Raw genomic sequence first — 22510 nt, 5'->3', positions numbered from 1 at the left:
TGGAATACCATCTGCTCTCAACACCTGAACCACCTTGCACCTGCAAAATTAGTCTTAAAAAGACTATAATCCATGACATTTTATAAAGAGTTTTTATTTATTCAGTTTTATGCCTCACATTAGCGGTCATTTTATTTTTGCACTATTTACCCAAATCCTGACAGTAGGTGGTAAGGAAACATGCAAATAACTCAAAAGTGACACTGGAAAGTCTGAACATAAAAATGTATCACTCGTGATGTCAGTAGTGGACTTCCTGCTCTATTAGAGCAGGAAGTCCACTCAGGCTTGCGAGACCTGAGACCCTACCACAGGGTCTCCTTGCAAGCCCGATGGTCGCGACCATCGCCAGGCCACCCGCTAAAGCGGTGGGTGGTCACCCATAGCTTAGCTAGCGGCCTGGAGACAGGGGAAAAAAAAACACCCCATCCTGATTCACAGCGAGCGCTCGTAAATAATGAGCACCTCTGAATCAGGCCCATGGTTAACATTGGAGGCCAAGAATAAAATTAGATAAACAATCTGCAAGGTAAGCGATCACAAAATATGTGCAGTGAGGTTATAGGTGGAACTGTGAAAGAAAGAATATATATGTGATGAAAGTACAAGTGCTCTCATTTAGAAATTGTGAGAGAGGTGGGTTAAATATACTGTAAGTGACAATAAAAAAAATGTAAAGATACAGTACAATACAAAAGTTAAAATGATCCACCACAAATCTGGATATGTATAAGTACCCAAACAATCCACCTCTTTCATGTGAATTTTTTTTATTGAAATCCTGACATTTGGCAAGACATCTGTAGGTAAGAACATTAAACCATCTAGGCACCTCCTCCATGTAACATAATTAGCATCGAGGTAATGCAATTTTTTTATCAAAATCTTGAAAATCATGTCAAATACTAACAAGCAGTTCAGGATCAGTTACCACCAGCATGAATAGATCCCAGAATATGTAATCTCCACTGCCAACACCTTAATAATTAACCTCCTCATAAATGATCAGATGTAGTTTTGCATCCAATTTTGCAAAAGCATGCTGACTCCTCCCCTCCTATCCAGGATTCCCAAGAAGAATCCTTGCATGCTTGGGATGCTGCTGGTAAGGGCAAATTTTAATTACATAAAGGGAACCAAGAAGAAGACTAGTAGTTTCACTCAATTGTCTATGAAATTATTATTTGCAAAAGGAACCAAGTATGACAGCCACCATCCTGTTGCACATTGCAATCATTGAAGTTGTGACTGCTGTTAGCATTATATCTGCATCCAATACCTGCCATCAATGCATCTAGTTTTAGAAAATTAGTTGAGGTTACGTGTTAACACTACCAAATTTAATTTGGATTATAATTTACCAGAGATAGAGCCAATAGTAGATCCAGATGTTCAGCTTGTAACAATAGGCAATGCCCCTTAGAAGACAGTTTTAGAGATACAGGATGGTTCCAGTGCTTTCTACGATCTATCCTAAGAGATATTTGATTGTGTTCTCAATGTATTCGTATATATGTTGACAAAAACAAAAAACAACAATATTGTGTAATACCATTAGAAAAGTTCTCTATTTTGGGAGATAGTATTACACTCAACTTTTGCTGGTGGGTGATAGGCGTTGGACACAATTTTCATCATGGTCCTACGGTGGCTGCTAAGTGCAAAGTAAATTTGGATGTCTTTGGGTTATTCCAGGTTGATGTGGATCGTTAGGGGAAAATGACAAGCCTCCATAGTGCAAATCATAAACCCAATACAACATTAATATCAGAAGAAAAATTAATATAATTAAAAATTAACGAGTGGCGAGAACCAATGAGTGGTTACCTAGCAATGTGTTTCACAGAGCCAAAGTCTGCTTCCTCAGGCTGGTAGTGACTACCAACCTGAGGAAGCAGATGTTGGCTCTGTAAATATATATTAATTTTCTTCGGATATTACATTTTTAAATTGTGTTTTATATTTTATTTCAATATTTCAGTGTTTTTAAAAATAGTTCTTTTGATAACTGTAAAGTTCTATTTGGTATAAATAGATCACATTAATTCAGACTAATAAAGTACAAATTATTTGGTAAATGGATTTTTGTAAGCAAATATTTGGGATCCAAAGACTAGCACTAAGCTCCATAGAATCTTCATTAAACCAATGGACATCGGTTCCTAAAGATTAATGTCCAAGGCTTTAATCAAACCCCATTCAAAGTGAGTATACTACATAATCCTGTTAGGTTTATTGATTTGTACTATGGAGGCTTGTCAAATGTGTTTTCCCCTATTGTAACACATTGACCTGGAGTAATCCAGATCTATATTGCACTTCGCAACCACCGTAGGACAACAGTGAAAATTATGTCCAACACCTATCACCCACCAACAAAGGATGAGTGTATTTCTGTCTCCCAAATGAGAGAAACTTGTCTGATGGTATTACACAAAATTGTTATATTGTTTTTTCAGCAAATGTAAGAATACATCGAGAACACAATGAAATATCTTAGGATAGATCTTAGAAAGCGCTGGAATCATCCTGCATCTCTACTCTGTATTACCAGCGCCAATTTGTTGGACAAACTCAGGGATGTGATAGCAAAATGGCTTACCCCACTAAAACTCTCCTCAGGATTTGTCGTTTCCAACAATAGAGCCAACAACATAAAAGCATTATGACTGGGTGAATTTCAACATGTACTATGCTTTTCTCACACAATAAACTTGGTGGTTCAGTTTTTTTTTTTTTAAATGACAGGTCTATCCAGGAGATGCTGGATGTGGTCCATACATTTTCTGGGCATTTTTAGTATTCAGCAACTGCATGTAGAAGATTGCAGCACCTGTACCAATTGTGGGCTTGATTCAGCAAGGATCGACATTCTGCTTATATGCATGCAGCGCAGTTGCTAATATCAGCGGTGGGCAGTGTGATCACATACAGTTTATTTCCTGAGGAAGCCACTGAAATGCTTGTTTTGGAGGTGGAGAAATACATAGATATGGTGGATAGCAGTGAGTGATCACACTGCCCATCACAGCTGCTAAATATCTGTGCCAGGTAAACTTCAGGTAGCATCATTGGTTTGGAGTCTGCTAAAAAGGATGCCACTGATGAAGTTAAGGGGCCTTTCCATCCATAAACTGGATCAAGCTGCTATATTCACATGCACTCCATTATCCAATATAGACTTTTTCTGTATCAGCTCTCACATCATTAAAATTGTATAGATATAATTACCTTAATGCAGTTACAATCTATTTTCCTGGAGAAAAGCATGCATGTTATATTCTGTTCACTATTATGTATTCCAGGAGAAATGGCATGCTGAACAGCAATTAAGATATAAAGTCTCCCTTTTTTTCTTTTTACTGAGACAATGTTGTGCTACTTGCTTTAATTCTTAGCATACAAACTTTATAAACCCAACACCATACATTTCTCTTGTTTGTTAATGGACAAAAATGTTATAAACTGTTGGACACAAAGTAACATCTTTGAGGACATTGCTACATTTTGAACTGATACCTGATCATACAAATAGTAGATTTTTTTTGCTTTTTAGTGGAAGATTTCTTATACACTGTTGAAGGATAATTGTTTCATGTATTTAATATTGCTACAAACTCTGAACATTGCAATCATCTGTTTCATTCACATAGATCTAGGGATGTTTTTTAAATAATTTAGAATTTATGCGAATGTCTATAGTATTAAATTTATTAAGTATGTATTAAGTCACTTGGACAGCACTTCATTATTCTACTTTCTCTGGTAAAATTGGCACTGCCATTCTGAATCAGGTCATACCCTAAATTAAACTAGAGGAGCTGAAGGCTGAGATAAAACTAAGCAATTACACGAAGCATGTTATAGATATAGGTCTTTATTTGCTTTGCCAGGACTCAAAGGTTTTCAACATCTTGCAATTGAATCATTACATTTTGGCAACCATGTTTGATTGTGTTTAAGTGATATGTAATGTATTTTTGTCCAACTGACACAGACCTTAAGAGATGAAACGACTCCTTGTGAGCAAAGTTGTCAGCTCAAGTGGCACCTGACACGATGTATCCTGCTTTAGTTTCTCCTGCAAATGCTGCTGCCAGGAAAAAAATGACTATTTCTAAGCGACCCACTGGTAATGATGATGAGTCAACTTAGTGCACTAAAGTGAAACATTATGATATCTGGTCAGGCTTAAAAAAATTGCCCACATATATTGACATCCATATTGTGACTCAATCTGATACAGTAATCATGAATATAATGGTGGATATTTGCTATAACATACAAATTAGCATGTCACATAGTCCCTTTGAATACTGTAAGAAAAAAAAAAAAGAGAATTTGGAGTTCCTTGTACAAACCATCTATAGTGTACTTCCCAGCCTCTAGTGTGTACTGGGAAACATTGTTTAGTACAGCCAGGAACCTTGACTGATCAGCAACTTCCAAAAAATGCAGTGAAATTGATGTTTATCAAAATGAACTACAAATTCTATGATGAAGACCTTTCCTGCCAATTAAAACAGAGAATGTAAAAGTGGATTCCAGTGGGGATGAGCAAATATTGTGTGATGATGATTTTAACAATAATAATGAGGGTGATGAGGATAATGTCATCTTTCAACTGTGAGGATGATTAACACTGTTAGCCTAACCAAACCAACAAGAGGTTTTCTTTTGTGTGAACCCAAACAAAGCAAGCACTTTAGCCATAAAAGTGGCAGTTGGAAAAGTTTGTTATTTACTCATTAATTAATTAGCACTTTCTACAATTATCTGTTAGGAAACTGAGGTATTCGATAGTCCAGCAACAGCCGTGAGGGCTGGTATGCTTGGCTAAACAACACCAAAACCAGAAACACGTGAAACGCTATTACTGGCACTGGAGCAGCGTTCACACCAGAAGGAAATATGGGATAATTCTGGATTGGCTCTAGCACCTAATGAAGGACAGGAGGTAGGAGGAGTTTCAGCAAACACTTGCCCTGTGTTCATCTAATCCTGCATTCTCAGTGCAGTGGCTTGTGACAGTACCCCCCCCTTGACAAGGGGTTAAAGAACCTCTAGATCCTGGTTTGTCAGGAATGTTCTCAAATAATCTTTTCTTCAGGGTAGGAGCAGGCAAAGTCCTTTCAGGAATCCAAGAGTGCTCCACTGGTCCACACCCTCTCCAGTCAACAAGAAACTGAAAATGTCCTTGAGAAATTCTGGAGTCAAGAATCTTCTCCACAATGAACTCCTGGCATTCCTGGATGAGCACTGGTAGAGGCCTGACTGAACGTCTTGGCGTAAACCTGGACAAAAAAGGAAAAACAGTTTCAGAAGAGAAGAATGAAAAGTGTTATTGATCCTGAGAGTCTAAGGTAATTTCAGTTGAAAGGCCACATTATTCACTTGGGAAATAATACTAAAAGGGCCAAAGAACTTGGGACCCAACTTTTGTGATCTCTGGTGCAGGTTAATGTTTCTAGAGGACAGCCAAACCAAGTCTCCCACTTTGAAATTACAGGGCCTACAACGTCTATCACCCCAAACTTTGGAATGACCAGAAGCTTGAACAAGAGAATGGTGCACTTTCTTCCAAACTGATGATAACCTGGAAACAGATGAAGGAGTAATGGTTGACATGGTCTCAAAGGACTTACTCCTAGAGTGAAAACCAACATTGAAGAAAAAAGGAGATACAGATGAAGCAGAATGGCAGGAGTTGTTGTATGCAAACTCAGTGAATGGCAAAAGACTAAGCCAGTTGTTTTGGCACTTGGAGATGAAGCAATGCAAGTACTTCTACAGAGACTTATTGGCCCACTCTGTCTGTCCATTGGACTGAGGGCGATAGCCTGATGAGAGACTGACATTAATGCCCAGATCAGCACAAAAGCACCTTGAAAAAAAAAGCAAAAAATTTGGTACCATGGTCTTAGACAATGTCTGATGGAAGTCCATGAAGTCTAAAAATGTGTTGAATAAAGAGTACAGCCAATTCTTTAGATGATGGCAATTTGCGGAGGTGAACAAAACTGGAGGCACTTCAGGAGGAGCTTCAGACTGGCATTAGCTAAGGGAGACAGACAAGGTTCTTGTCAAGGCTAGATTAATCTGGCAAATGGAATTATGGTTTCTTCTCCAATACTAGGACAATGATCAATGGAAAAGTGAAGAGAAAGGGCATCCACCTTCACGTTCTTAGAACCAGGACGAAAGGAGATGATAAAGTTAAAGCAGGTGAAGAACAGGGCCCATCGTGCTTTCCTAGCATTCTGTCTTTTGGCAGTTTCAATATATTCCAGATTTTTATGATCCATCAGAACTGAAACAACATGGTTAGCCCCCTCTAACCAGTGTCTCCAATCTTCAAATGCCCACTTAATGGCAAGAAGCTCTTGGTTGCCCACATCTCTCAACTGAATCAAATTTCAAAGAAAAAAAAAAGGTGCATGGGTGTAATTTGTCATCTTCCAAATCTCTCTGAGAAAGGATGGCTCCATCTCTGATCTCAGAAGCATCCACTTCAACCACAAAAGCAAGATTTGCGTTGGGATGTCAGATGACAGGAGCCGACAAGAAAGCCGTCTTGAGGGAGTTGAAAGCATGAACAGCGCTGGAGGACCAGTTAGCAACATCAGCCCTTTTCTTTGTCAAGTCCACAATTGGAGAGACAATTGAGGAGAAGGATTTGACAAACATGCGATAATAATTTGCAAATTCCAGGAACCGCTGAATGGCCTTTAGTGTTGTGGGTTGTTCCAAATCCAGTATAGCCTTCACCTTATTAGGATCCATGGAGAATCCTTGAGAGGAGATAGTTTAACCCAAGAAGGAAACCTCTTCCACCTCGAACTCACATCTCTCCAACTTGGCATATAAACTGTTATCAGTTGTCTCTGCAGCACCAGTCTCACATGATGTCAATGCTGTTTCATGGATTTAGAGTAGATGAGGATATCATCTAGATATACAACAGCAAATACTCCCAGGAAATCTCTTAAGACCTCATTGATAAAGTTCTGGTAGACAGCTGGGGCATTGGAGAGACCAAATGGCATGACCAGATATTCAAAATGCCCCGGTTGGGTGTTGAATGCCATCTTCCACTCATCTCCAAACTGGATGCGGATAAGGATGTATGCTACCTGCAAGTCAATCTTCAAAAAACTAGAAGCTTCCCTCAGTTGATCGAAGAGGACTGAGATAAGCGGCAAGGGATAAGCATTCTAGATTGTGATCTTATTCAATCCTCTAAAATCTATACAAGGTCAGAGGGATCCATCTTTTTTTGGAACAAGAAGAAACCGGCTCTTACCGGAAACTTGTATGGCCAAATAAATCTTTTTTCTAGAGCCTCCTGGATATACTCCTGCATAACTTTATCCTCAGTAACCAACAAAGCATGTAGCCTGGTTTAGGGGAGTCTGGAACCCGTAAAAGATCAATGGCACAATCGAAGGACAAATGAGGTGGTAGAACATCAGCCTTCTTCTTAGAGAACACTGCAGCCAGGTCTTGATAGGGAGCTGGGGTTGACAGACTCAGATGTCATGGCCGCTGCTAGACGAACAGGGCGAGACAGACAACAGTCAAACAAGAGAACCCCCACTGCAGTATTTCACTAGTTTGCCACTGGATTACTGGGTTATGCTTCTTAATCCATGGTAATCCTACAACCTAAAAAGGAGAAACAAAAGTTCTTCTAGATGCAGAGCTCCAACAGTTAACTGTAACGGTGGAGTCCGGAAAGTAATTGGAATTTTGGAGAGATTTCTGCATCCAGACCAATGACAGTGACTGGACTACACAAAGGTTCAGGAGTAAGTCCCAATGTCTCAAAAAACTCCAGATCCATGAAGTTATCCACACAAACAACAATCAGTCCAGTGTCACCTAAGTGCTCCCTTCTATCTGGATCCAAGTGCCCGCAATCTCCACCACCAACACCTGCATCACCATCAACATCCTCATTCATGATTGGAAGTAGTCCTGCATACAATTTCATAAGCATGAATGACTCCTCTCCTATCCATGATTCCTCAGAAGGATACTTGAGTGCTTCACCTATTGCTGCTACTGGGGGTGGATCTTCATCCCAGAAAGGGACCAAGAAGACAACTACTAGTAGTAATTTAAAAAAAAAAAAACACAACTATTGACTATTAAACAGTCCTTTGATAAAAGTAGTAAGTATAACAGCTGTCACCCAGTTTTACAGCAGATCACTGACGCCATGACGGCTGTGCTAGTATTAGATGGTGAAATAATAAAAAATGGAGGATGATAGTGTGGAGGAAGTGCAAAAGCAGGATGAGGGGGAAATTTGTGTCCTATCTGATGCTATTGATATTGTTAATGATGAGGATGTTGTTTGCATAAATCAGCCACCAGTGGTAGCAATTTTTGCCTATGATAAAAAGAAAGCCAGAAAAGCTACATCTTGGGTGTGGAATTATTTTAATCTAAATTCTGACAACAGTTTGAAGGCATCTGTTCCATTTGTAAAGTCAAAGTTAGCAGACGAAGGGACGTTAACCATCTAGGCACCTCCTCCCTGTTATGTCATTTGCAGCATGTTCATTCAATTTGTTTAACAAAATTATAAAATTTGTAAATTAATAACAAGCAGTCCAGTATCAGCTACCAGCAGTTTGGACCAGCACTTGCAATCTCCACTACCAACACCCTCATCATCAACCTTCTCCTTAATAACTGAAGGTAGTCCTGCCAAAAAATGTTTTGTGGGGGCCCAAACAAACCAAGGAGTTTAGCCATGAAAGTGTCAGGCCTAGTGGTTAAAGTGCTTGGCTTGTTAAACTGTGCATGTCCTTTTTAATATCCCACATAAGAGTGGATGGGAGGGACAATTCCATCTTGCACCTCTTTCCTGTACATTTTGCACAATTTGGGGCATTGCTGACTGACATTATTATAGTTTATTAAACTGCCATCCTATCTGCCACTGCTGAGTGACAATGTTTCATAGATGTCCTACATTTTTTTAAACTGCAGTGCATTTGTACTGCTGCTCTGTTGCTTAATTTAGCCAGCCAGCTCGCTGCAGCCTTTGGCCTATTTTGGTGAAAAATAGTGATATCAATATTGTGAGCTGTGAGGTGGTTAAAAATAGAGATGTGTGCTGAACCTCATGTTTTGGTTTTGGATCTGGATCTGCCCTGGTTTTGGATCTGGATTGGTTTTGACAAAACCTCACCTCCATGTTTTGTTTTTCAGTTTTTTCTTTCTGGATTTTTTTTCTTAAAGAATCATAAAAACTGCTAAAATCACATAAAATGGGCCTCTTTTTGTTCCTACAGTATTACTAACCACAATAACATTTACTTCCACTCATTTCCAGTCAGAATTGATAGTTGGAGCAGACACTGGCTGAAGTAAAAAGAGTTGATACTTGATAATTGGTACAGCCACTGGCTGAAGAATTGATAGTTGATGGTTAATTGTTGATGCAGCCTTTGGGCTGAGTAGTAGTGGAATACAGCACTATGATTAGGAAGGAACCAGTCCTGCTACAGCCTTGAAGGCTGGGGCTCTTGGCAATTTGTGGCCGTTACAATGTTGAGGGCTGGTGAGGAGTGCTGACAGGTGGCCTTTGGGCCATGAAGCAAGATGCAACTTTTGGGCCGTGTAGCAGCCTTGAGGGCTGAGAACCCTTGGCTGAATGTCACTGTTGTGTGATTTGTGCCGCTAGGTTGACACAAAAAGCAGCAGTTAGTTCAGCATTTTCATTAAAAAAATTAAAGGGGCATGCAGGAGATGCTGTCTATGGCCATTACAATTTCTGGTCATTCATAAAATTAAAAATGTCAGGCAGCAATACACCAACCAGCACATAAAGGAAAGAAAAAAGTTGCAATATGGAATTGTCCTAGGGCCCTCCATCCCCCCCCTTCCATTGTATATATGAAACAGGACATTTGCAGTTTAACACACCAATCACTTCAGTGACAGGTACTGCCACTTGTGGCTGAAATGATTGGTTTGTTTGGACACCCCACAAAACAAGCAGCCAATGCGCAGTGGAAATTGGTTGCAATGTGATTAGATGTTGTCATCATCATCCCCTCTTCTTTACACAATATTAATTTGTCCCCACTGGAATCCACCATTACAGATGCTACTGTATTTTTGGGATGTAAGTGCTGGTAAAGATTTTCCTCATTGAATTTGTAATTCATTTTGATGAACATCATATTTTCCACATTTTGGGGAAGTAACCTCCTTTGACGATCACTGAGAATTTTCCCAGCTGCACTGAAAACTCTTTCAGAGTAAACACTGGAGGGTGGGCAACTTAATTACAGCAAAGCCAGTTTGTGTAAGGACTCCATATTGCCTTTTTTTCCTTCCAGTAGTGAAAAGGACTGTCTGACATGCCTGTTTGGATGCTCTCCCTAAAATAGTCGTCCATGATTCTCTGAATGGTGACCGTATCAGACAAAGTCATGGAAAGATATGTCACTCATGGTAGCCATTTCTTTCAGACCCAACCAGAAGTCATGAGGTTTTGCTGACTTATCTGCATTACCACCAGCAGTGGGTCTCTTAGGAAAATTTAGTTTTTTCCTGGCAGCTATAGAAAATGAAAGAGGAGATGCTACCATGTCATGGTCTACTTGAGCTGACAATTTTTTCACCACCAGCTCTTTGCATCTTTCCAGATTTATGTCCTTCGGAAAGAAAGACACAAGGTATGACCTAAACCTATGATCAAGTATGGTCACCAAAATATAGTGAACTGATATCAAGAGATTGACAACCCTAGGATCCTTATATAAAATAATTGTAGTATTGCGTGGGTATAAGCTGCTCAATTGAATTATAGCATCATAAGTTATGTTAAAAAAAGAGCGCTTGAACATGTACTGTGTGTACAAAATAAATAAAAAAATTGCTGTCCCTCCGGTATTCCTTAAACAGTGCGGTGGGCGATGTCTCCTCCATCCCTTTCGGCTTTGGTGTGCTGTGCCTCCTTGCACAGCGGTCAGCAACATCTTGCTTCTGGTGGGGTGGAGAGATCAGTCGGGTAGCCTGAAAACTTTGTCTCCATCTCCAACGCGTTTCGTACTATACGTACATTGTCAAGGATGACGTTCACTTCCCTGGGGGGCCTTTTTATTCCTCCTCCATGGTTTCCTTTCCTCTTTTTTTCTTTCATAAAACTCTTGATTAAAATTACACTTTGTGTCTTTCAGGTTAACAGTTTCAAGAATCACGGTTTCCATTAGTGTTAATTATATGTAATATTGCAACTATAAGTATTGCAGAGGAATTAATTAATAAGTTAAAAATAGATACTTTATTAAAAAAAAACATTTAACTCAATATCTATATTGAGGCCCTGCAGTTTTAGGGTTTTTAATAAGAAAATCCACTTGCTTTCATGTTTTTTTTTTTAACTCTTTAACTATATCACCCCCCTCCAATTAATTTCAACTTTTTCTATTCCAAAAATTTTTAGTCCTAATGGATTTTTACCGTGCACATCTGCGAAATGCTGAGAGACGCTATGTGTACTAAGTCCTTTTCTGATATTTTTTATATGTTCTGCTATGTGGGTTTTTCCTTTTTCTTTTGGTTTGACCTATATAATTTAACCCACATGGGCATGTCAGAAGATAAATGGCTCCTTCGGTGTTACAGCTCATATGGCTTGAAATGTGGAATTCTTGCTCATTCACAATGCATGTTTTGATGGGTGAAGTGGAGCGGTCTTCTTTTTTAAAATTTTTACAGCCTTTGCAGTTCAAACATCTGTGGAAACCCTTATTTAATGCTGTATTGCTTTCCTTTTCCACAGGAATGAAACTTGATGTCAATTTTTGTTTAAGATTTTTTACTCTCCGGTATATAATTCTAGGTTTTCATGGGAGGATGGTTTTGAGATCTTCATCTAATTCCAACAGGTGCCAATGTCTACATAACATCTCTTCAATGCGTTTGTTATTGCCATTATATTGTGTCAGGAATGCAAGTTCAAAATTGTTTGTGGTTTCGGTCTTGTCTTTATCTTTAATTAGTTCTTCTCTTTCTATTGCCTCAATCTTCTGTAGACTTTCTTTTAGTTCATTTATTTCGTATTTTTTTTCCAAAAATTGTCCAGTTAACTCCTCACTTTGCTTTTTGAAAACTTTTTCATCAGTGCAATTCCATTTTAATCTTCTGTATTGTCCACCGGGAATGTTACTGATCCATCTCTGGTGGTGATTACAATTCGCTGCCAGGATCATATTGCAGTCAACCTTCTTGCAGTGGGTGCATCTTTTAATCCCTCCATCTTCTACGTATATCACCAAGTCAAGGTATACTAACATGGTATTGCTGATCTCTGTAGTGAATTCTAAATTCATTTTGTTGTTATTAATATATCTAGTGAATGCATTAAATTGTTCCTCCGGTCCATCCCATATAAAAAGAAGATAGTCTATATACCAGTGCCAGCATTTTATGAATCCTGCAAATGGGTTGTTGTTCTAAATAGTCTCGTCTTCCCATTTTGCAACTACAAGATTCACATAGCTTGGTGCAAAACGTGTTCCCATCGCAGTCCTGTTCACTTGTAGGATCCTGTTGAATGAAGGGCTTGATCTATAAGTCTGACATACTTATCAGAATCACTCCATTTCAGCTCCTCCTTCAGTTTCTCCAGCTGCTTTTGCAAAAGTCTGAGAAGGGGAATGACCTGACTCAAGCTGGCAGTGTCTGAACTAACTTCACATGTGGCAAGTTCAAAGGGTTTGAGAACCTTGTACAACACATAAATAATTTTCCACTGCACTTGACTAAGGTGCATTTCTGCTCCTCTCCCTAGGTCATAGGCCACAGTGTAGCTTTGGATGGCCTTTTTCTGCTCCTCCATTTGCTGAAGCTTTTAGAGGGTAGAATTCCACTTAGATTCTGCCTCTTACATTAGTTGATGGCAGGGGAAATTCAACAGTTCTTGCTGGTGCTGTAATCTTTGACATGCAGTTGCTGAATGTCAAAAATGTCCAGAAATCTTTCGGGCCACTGAAAGCATCTCCTGCATGCCCCTGTCATTTTTGAAAAAATGTTGCACCACCAAATTCATTGTGTGAGCAAAACATGGGATGTTTTAGAATTCGGCCACATGTAATACCAGCACAATTTTGTGCCTGCCTCTTAATGAGCTGGCATTTGTTAGAGACTACAACAAAGGTGAGCTGATAACCAGGAGATAACCCCTTGAAAAAAACAAAGCAGCTCACACAAGCAGGTTCTGCACCTGCTGAAAAATAGAACAATAAACAGGTGTAGTTGAGTGCTGGTTTAGTCAAGTGACCACACTAATTAATATAAAGCAATTTATTGCAAATGAGTAAAAAAACAATAAATTCATTGAACACATCTACATATGAACATGGATGTAGTGCGTGGAATAGCAAGAGAGTAATGAAGGTAATAAAACTGGTGGACCATTTGTTGGTCTAATTTTCTGTTAGTGTCCACCAATAAACGCTTCTCAAATCCACTTATGTAGAAATATTACTGTGTCAGCAAGATGGTCATGAAAGCAATGGTGCCAAAAGGGAAAGTCCAAATGAACTGGAGAGTCATAGTCAACTGTTTATTGAATGGCCATTACTCATGCTAAGTACCATCAGACTTATACCTGGTAGTACACCGGGATCCATTCCAGACAGGGACCAGGCTTACCTTCTTGGTGTGGCTCATTCCTTGTGAGACACCAGAGGCCGCTATTTAGCTTCCATGTGGCTGAAAACAATCTCCATCTGGCTAAACAGTCTGAAAGTTCAGTACATGTCAGTGTCCTTTCTAGCAAAGATGTATTGCATGCGCTTTCTCCGCTGACACTCCCTGAGCATTTGCAGGCTTTGAATGGAGAACAAAACAAAGTGTCCATGTCCAATGCGGTAGACCCCTTGACTTGTTTCTCCAGGCTTGTAGTGTTCCCGATTTCATCAGAAGGCATATGATCTCCATTGAGGTCTGAGGCTGATTTATACACCCCTCACAATTACTCTAATTAGTAAATTAGATGCAGACATTGTCAAAAACTATCTTAGTTAGAGAAGACAGGAGTACAACAATAAAAAATAAAAATCTAAATGTATATATAAATAAAATACTTATACAATAATATATGGATAACAAATATCTTAGATAAACAATGACATATAATCATCATGTATCCAATCCCTATAGCAAATTAACTTCATATACTTATACATACTCATATGGATATCAATAGAATAATAAAAACATAATAAAAAAAATAACAAAAACCATTGGGATTAATAAATGATCCCTATAATTCTAAATATGATAGATACCTATTTTATAATAATAAAAAAAAATGACATTATGAACATATATTTGAACTCTATAGTGCATAATATATACTGATACAAACTCATATCAGTATAATCTAAAATAGTACTAATATAATGAATGATAGTGAAAACCAATAAACACCACTTCAATCTGAGTACATGGTCAACAATATAAATAAAATGATTTGAAAAATAAATATACTACATTATAGTTAGACAATATTTAAATAATTAAGATCATTTAGATATAACATAACATTTAAAAATGATCCAATACCTAATGGATTTTAGCATGTTTGTAAAGGTGTTTATAAATCAAGCTCTATTGTTTCATTTAATCCATTTGGAAATAGTGAATGTAAGACAGGAATCCAGTAGGTTTCTTTAATAGTTTTTTGTATCTATCGCCACCCCATAAGGAGATAGGAATTTGTTCAATGATAACAACTCTCAAGGTATCTGGATTGGCTCCATGAGTTTGTATAAAGTGGCGTGGTACACTATGTTTTGTGAGATAGTTAACCATATTATGTTGGTGCTCCAAAAACCTCAATTTATATTTACGTGTGGTTCGTCCACCATTCTGGATTTTGGAAGGACAAGATAGTACATAAATCACAAAATCAGTTTAAAAATTTACAAAAGGAGTTTATCTGAAACTTTGTCCCAGATTTATTTGAGTGAAAATGGCTTTGTCGGTTTGCTATTTGTTTATAGGTAATACATCTACCGTGATTGCATTTATAGCAACCCAGGGGTTTGGAAATCCAGGGGAAGGTATTCATTTTATTAGTTTCTATGATGGTACTAAAGTGACTAGACACTAATTTGCGTCTCAAGTTGTCAGCTTTTTTAAAACAATCACCGGTGCCATAGGTAACTCACTTTTCAGGATCAGGTCTAATTTCAATATAGGAAAATTCTTTTTAATAATGTTCTTAATTTTATAAGACCAACTATTTTGTTTAGAAATAAATGTGGTTGAACCATTATATTAATTACTATTGTGTCTTATTTTTTTAATTTAGATTGTCATGTAATAAAGATGTTCTATCTAGATCCACAGTTTCTTTCATTGCACTTTCTAGTAACTCTACAGGGTAATCTTTTTCTTTGAATGCATCAAGCATTCTAAATGCCTGTTCACAAAAACAATGCATTTCTGAGCAATTGCATTTTAAACGGTGTAATTGTCCCCTCGGGATACTACTTAACCAGTTGTTTTGATTGTTGCTTCTGCAACTTAAATAGTTATTGCAGTCTAAGTCTTTCTGAAATGTAAATGTTTTTATAATATTATTGACTATATCAACCCTAATATCTAAGAAATTGATAGTGTTGGGGTGATGTATATCAGTTAAGGACAAATTAAAATGATTGTGATTTGAGTGATTGATAAACCTGGTGATAGACAAATCATCCCCCTTCCAAACAAAAAATAAATGTATCTTGCATAGAGGACTAGGTTCATGCCAAAAGGGCCATTACAAATAAACTCCTCCTTGAATGCACCCATATAGATGTTAGCATAACTCAACGCAAACCTAGTCCCCATAGCAGTGCCAAGGATCTGTAGGTAAAAAACATGATTAAATAAAAAAATGATTGTGTGTCAAAATGAAGTGAATGGAAAAAAATAATGAAGTCACACTGTTCCACTGATATCCCACAGTCTTCCTCTAAACTTTTTCTCACCATTTGTAGCCCAAAAACATGGGGTATGTTAGTATAGAATGATGAAACATCACAAGTAAGTAGATGATAGTCATCTTGCCATTAATTTCTGTTTACAATTTGAGAAAATGGGTGTTGTCTTTAAGGTGGAATCTCAGCGAAACATCCCACGACTGTAAATATAAATCAAAATAATGTGATAAATTAGCCTTGAGGGATCCTTCACCAGAGATAATGGGATGCTAGAGTTGATTGTGAAGTGACTTGTGTATTTTGGGAATATGATAATAAGTGGGTGTAATAGGGTGTGTAGGAAACAAAAAAGTAAATGCATCTTTCGTGATAATGATAAGGCTACTTTCTAAAGCCTGCAAGAATCCTAAAAGTTCACTCTGATATAAATTAGTGGGATCACTTTGCAGAGTGGTATAAAACTTTTTATCAGACAGTTGTCTAATTGCTTCACATAGATAGTGCATTGAAATCTAACTAGATCAACTAGTATGCATTGTGGTACACAATATATCTATTGTAAAAATAAGGCAAAACAAAACCCCACTTTGTTAATTTTTCTTTGTTAAAATATTGTGTGAGCCCAAACGCATTTGCTTCTCAAAGGTTGTCTTTTATTGTAATTTGTTTGCAAATGTGGGCTTTTTAAAATTGATTTCATTTTTTCTACTCTTGCTCACAGCAATCTGATTTGCCAAACAAGGTAAGTTTGGACTGGTTTGCACCATATTTTGGATGTTCTGTGCCCTGAATGCCTTTAATTACAATCAGTTGTTTAAAGTTTAATTTAAACTTATTGTAACATGTGTTATTACAAAGGGCGTATGTTGAAGAAACCTACATATACCCTTTTAGGAACTAAAAATATTCTCAACATGGTGTACATTCACTATAACATGATTCTGACTTCCGAAGTACACATAAGTCTAATTTAAAACCCTAAAAAAAATAGTGTAGGTTTGCAAAATAAGTAACAAAAACACAGTTACATGTTCCCTTTATGTATGTGATACATATACACACACACACACACACACACACACACACACACAGAAGATGTAGACATAATAATGTGTTTGAAATTTGCCTATTACATATATGTTATTCTCTACATGTAAAAAACATACATACTGTATAGTTTGGAAGCCTTGAAGTTCACACTTTACACAGTTAATTTTCCAACAAACATTTTTAGTCAAATTGTAAGTCCACAAAATAGTACAAATTTACATGGTTAGGTAGTCTAAAAAATTACAAACAACAAGGCCAACTTTCACACACTAAAATAATGTTTTGGATTTCGCCTTAACTGTTGTTATTTAAATCCTACCCCTAGGTGGTACTTTACCACCACGACCCACTTGCATTCCATCTCTAGTGTGTGGTGTCCATCTTGGGGGTGTGCTTGCAGGTGTATTTGTCTGGGATGTGCTGACTCCCAAAGTGTTCATGTATGTGTCAGGTAAGCGACCAAAGATTTGTGTACCAAAATTAATCATTGTGACATTTATGTCAAGTAGAGCAGTGTTCTGGATCTCCAGCAAATACAAGAAAGTTTCATGAACATGGTTGTTAGCTTCATGATATCTCTCTTGGTTTTCCTGTATCATTAAAAGGGTGTTTTGGAACCTACTATTCCCCTCTCTAATTTGCTCAAGGCAGTTGACCACTCGTGTGTTGTACTGTTTGTCCAGACATGGACCTATTATGCCTGTGTGAATGTTTGTTTAACATATTAGTTTGGCTTACTTGGGTGGTCAGCAGATTGAGCTGCTGCTTCTGATACTCTAACATAGCTTGGTAATAGGACAGATCAGGCTGAGCTGGAGTAGGATGAGGTGAAGTAGGGGTTGCCTCTAGTCATGGTCTTGACTGATGTTCTGTATGCTGAGTTTGCATGGATGGAATCACCGGTACCATTGTCAGAGTACATCATCATCTGCCTCTGCAGGTTCCATATTGCTGCGGTCTTTCACCAGAAGCACAGGTGCATCATGCAAGCATAACAAAGAGATTGGATAAGTATTGTTTGCATCACACATAATTAAGAATAATACACAATGCTTTTCCACCCAATTCGGCACTGGAAATCTAAATTTAATGTTTCATCTTATTGAATGCATCACTGTGCTGGCAATGTTTTTTTCTGCCTTGATTTTGTTGTAAAATAACACCAAAAACTAGAGGCAAGGGGTGTGCATTAAGAGGAATAACACTGACATTCTAAAAACACATGCAACAAATTTAACTACTCAATGGGGTTTAGGTCCAAAATTGTTGGTATTTTTATAGTTTGATGTAGCATCTTCTACACGCTAACAGCTAGACTATGATTCTGAGCTAAGAACAACATCTCCACTTCTATAAACCAACACTGATTAAACCACTGATTGTATGAGGCCATGTCCAAGGCTGTTTAATTTTGCTGGTCTTTATTTCTGAAAATTATCATAAAAAATCAAAACAAGTGCATCTACATTTATTTAGGCATGTTTGCTGTTGTTGCAAGACTGTTTAACATTTGCTACCTCCTCATGAAGTCATGCCATCACTTACAAATGGGCTTACGAGCAGTAGGTTACATGCTAATGTCTCTAGGCCAGATGTACATAAATGTGTTTTTTTGTCTTCAATGCTTATTTATTCCATAACCAAATCAAATATGTTCCTTGTCCTAATATTGTGCACGCTATAGCTGGGACTATCATTATTTTTAAACATTACATTTGTGTCTGATGTGGAACCCCCCCAAAAAATTTTAAAAAATGGCATCTTAAGATGTTGTCCCTGGCCACACTCAAGTCCAACCCATTAAATCTAATTTTTTAAGTATGGACCAATGTTCACTTTTGGAGCCTTCAAAAAAAATACAGTAGTGTAGAATGTTAATGTGTGTCATCTGATTCCAACAAATCACCTTCCAGAAGTGGAGATCCTGATTCATTGAGGACATCGTTTGACCAGTGCCTTTGTTTAGGTGTGTTGTGGGTAGACTTTCTGCTTGAGCCAAGGAGGGTCCTAAAAGCAAAAAGAACATTAAAAATATGTTGTACTGTTTCTTTTTGTATGTAGGGAGAAGACTATTGTTGTTATTTAATTACCATCATCATCATCAAAAATCCGAAACTTCAATTTGTCTGGACATGCTAATGTATAGTGATGGTTGATGTAGGCTGGATGGTTCTTAAAGCAAAACATTAAATATTTTACAATGTGACTTCTTACTGTTGTATGCAGTCAATGTTAGACATTAATTGCCTTTAGCATCATCATTAGAGCCCTGCACTTGGCTACGTAGCCTTCTTCCAGATACTGGTTGCTGTTGCCTGGATGGACCTTAAAGCAAAACATTACCTCTTTTACAATGTGACTTCTTACTGTTGTTTGCAATGGCAAATACTTTGTGCAATTATTTACTGACCTCTTCCAAATCAGAATCCTCCTGTTGCCTGTGTTTTCTCTTTTTATGCCTGTTGGTAGATTGATGCAAAACTAACATTAATAAGTGTTTGATTTAGGGGTGAGCGGGTTCAGAATTCTGAAATCCAAACCCCCCCGATCCGACGCCGATCCGAGTCATAATCGACTTTTCCCGCCTGACTCGGATCTGAAATCGAGGCAAAATGTCATCATCCCGCCATCTGGGTCTCGCGGGTTTTGGATTCTATATAAAGGTACCCAAGTCGGCACCATTTTCACACTCGACTGTGGACAGTGAAGAGGGAGGGTGGGAGTTAGGGCTGGCTGGGCTGTGTAGTGTAGTGTAGTGTTGTGCTGTGCTGCTGTCCACTCCTCCAAAGTCCATAGGGGCTGGCTGTGTTGTGCTGTGCTGCTGTTGTCCATAGGGGCTGTGTCCACTCCAAAGTCCTGTGCAGGGTCCCAGTCCTAAAGGGGGACTGTAGTGTTGTCCAGGGGGTGCTCTGTCCATCAGGGGTGCTCCCCCCAAGTGCAAAAAAAAATAAATATTTTTTCTGTGTTTGTGAATTGTGTGCGCAGTAGCCTCACGTGCATCAATAAAGTAGTGCCAAGTGTGCGCTTGTGTCATAAGTAAAGGCCCAGCTGGCTTGACCATTAAAGGGTGCTGTAACCCCCAAAGTGCACTCCAAACAAAATAAAAATATATTTTCTGTGTTTGTGAATTGTGTGCACTGTGGCTGCACGTGCATCAACAAAGGAACAGCGCCAAGCGTGCGCCTGTATCCCATAAGTAAAGGGCCAGCTGGCTCATTTCTTAAAGGTGGTGTAACCCACAAAGTGCACTACTCTCCAACAAACAAAAAAAAATATTTTCAGTGTTTGTGTGCGCCTTAGCAGCACGTATATATCAATATAACATAAATGGAGGACCAAACTTTCTCCAATAAAAATAAAATAGGGAAAGATCAAGAACCACTTCCTCCTAGTGCTGAAGCTGCTGCCAATAGTCATGACATAGACGATAACATACCATCAACGTCGTCTGCCAAGGCCGATGCCCAATGTCATAGTAGAGGGCACATACAATCCCAAATGACAAAGTTCAGGAAAATGACCATGATAAAAACATTTAAATCATCTTAAGAGAAACGTAAACTTGACAATATGCCATTTATGACACGGAGTGGCAAGGAACGGCTAAGGTCTTTCCCTATGGTCATGACTATTGGTTCAGCTTCACATGACGATGGAAGCCCTCCTCCCGCTAAAAAAAAAATCGAACAAGTTAAGCTGGCAAAAGCACAGCGAAGAACTGTGCATTCTAAGAAGATATCACAAATCCCCAAGGAGAGTCCAAGTGTGGTGGCGGTTGCGAATCCTGACCATCCCAGCACAGGAATTTCCACCATTTGCATGCCCCCTGCAAGTGCTGAAAGGAGCACCCACAGTCCATTTGCTGATATGCAAATTGAAGATGTCACTGTTGAAGTACAACAGGATGAGGATACTGGTGTAGCTGGCGCTGAGGAGGAAGTTGGCTAGGAGGATTCTGATGGTGATGTGGTTTGTTTAAATCAGGCTCCAGGGGAGACAGTTGCTGTCCGTGGGATGAAAAAGCCAATCACGGTCATGCCTGGGCAGAAGACCAAACATTCCACCTCTTTGGTCTGGCAACATTTCTATCCAAATCTGGACAACAACTGTCTTGCCATATGTAAAGGTGAAATAAGTAGGTGTAGGGACGTTACACCTAGGAACATCCTCCCTTATATGGCACCTGCAGCGCATTCATAAAAAGATACTGTCAAGTTCTGAAACTTTGGCTAAGACCATAAGCAGTCCAGGGACACCTAAATCCCATTGTCCTGTTGTATCCAAGTACCTGCAAACCACACCATTGATTCCCTCCTCATCAATTTCCTACTTAGTCAGGATCGGAAGTAGTCCTGCAGGCCATGTCACTGGCATGACTGATTCTCCTATCCGGGATTCCTCTGGAGGATCCTGCATTGGTACGCCTCCTGCTGCTGCTGCTGGGAGTCATTCATAATCCCAGAGAGGAAGTAGGAACACCACTACTTTTACTAAGCAATTGACCCTCCAACAGTCCTTAGCAAGGATGATGAAGTACGACAGCAGTCATCCTGAAGCAAAACGTATAACTGAGGCCTTTGTCTGCTATGTTGGTGTTAGACGTGCGTCCGGTGTCTGCCATTGGTGCAGTGGGATTTAGACAATTGATGGAGGTAGTGTGTCCCCGGTTCCAAATCCTGTCGAGATTCCTCTTCACTAGGCAGACGATACCGAGACTGTACAGAAATGTCAGAAAAAGTGTCCTCAATGTCCTGAAAAATGCAGTTGTACCCAATGTCCACTTAACCACAGACATGTGGACAAGTGGAACAGGGCAGACTAAGGACTATATGACTGTGACAGCCCACTGGGTAGATGTATCACCTTATGCAGCAACAACAGCAGCATCACCAGTAGCAGCATCTCAGAAATGCCAGCTCGTTCCAAGGCAGGCTACACTGTGTATCACCGGTTTCAGGAAGAGGCACACCGCCGACAACCTCTTAGAGAAAAATCATCGCCCAGTGGCTTACTCCACTTAGACTCTCCTTGGGATTTGTGATATCTGACAATGCCACCAATATTGTGCAGGTATTACATCTGGGCAAATTCCAGCACGTCCTATGTTTTGCTCACACAATAAACTTGGTGGTGAAGAATTTTTTGAAAAGCGATCGGGGTGTGCAGGAGAAGCTTTGGGTGGCCCAAAAAATTTATGGACACTTTTGCAATTCAGCGACTGCATGCTGCAGACTGGAGCACCAGCAAACTCTTGAACCTGCCCTGCCATCACCTGAAGCAAGAGGTTGTGACTCGGTGGAACTCAACCCTCTACTGGGGCCACCAGGAAAAAAAACTTAGCTATCCTAAGCAACCCGCTGGCGGTGATGCAGGGCAGGCAAGACCAAGTTTGGACATCTGGTCCGGACTGAAGGACCTGGCAGCAATTTCTGACATGTCTACTGTCACTGCATATGATACTGTCACCATTGACAGAATGGTGGAGGATTACATCA

This window comes from Taudactylus pleione, unplaced genomic scaffold (genome assembly GCF_031769625.1).
Source record: "Taudactylus pleione unplaced genomic scaffold, aTauple2 ptg000760l, whole genome shotgun sequence".
In the NCBI taxonomy this organism is placed as follows: Eukaryota; Metazoa; Chordata; class Amphibia; order Anura; family Myobatrachidae; genus Taudactylus; species Taudactylus pleione.
This window is presented reverse-complemented; position numbering follows the sequence as displayed.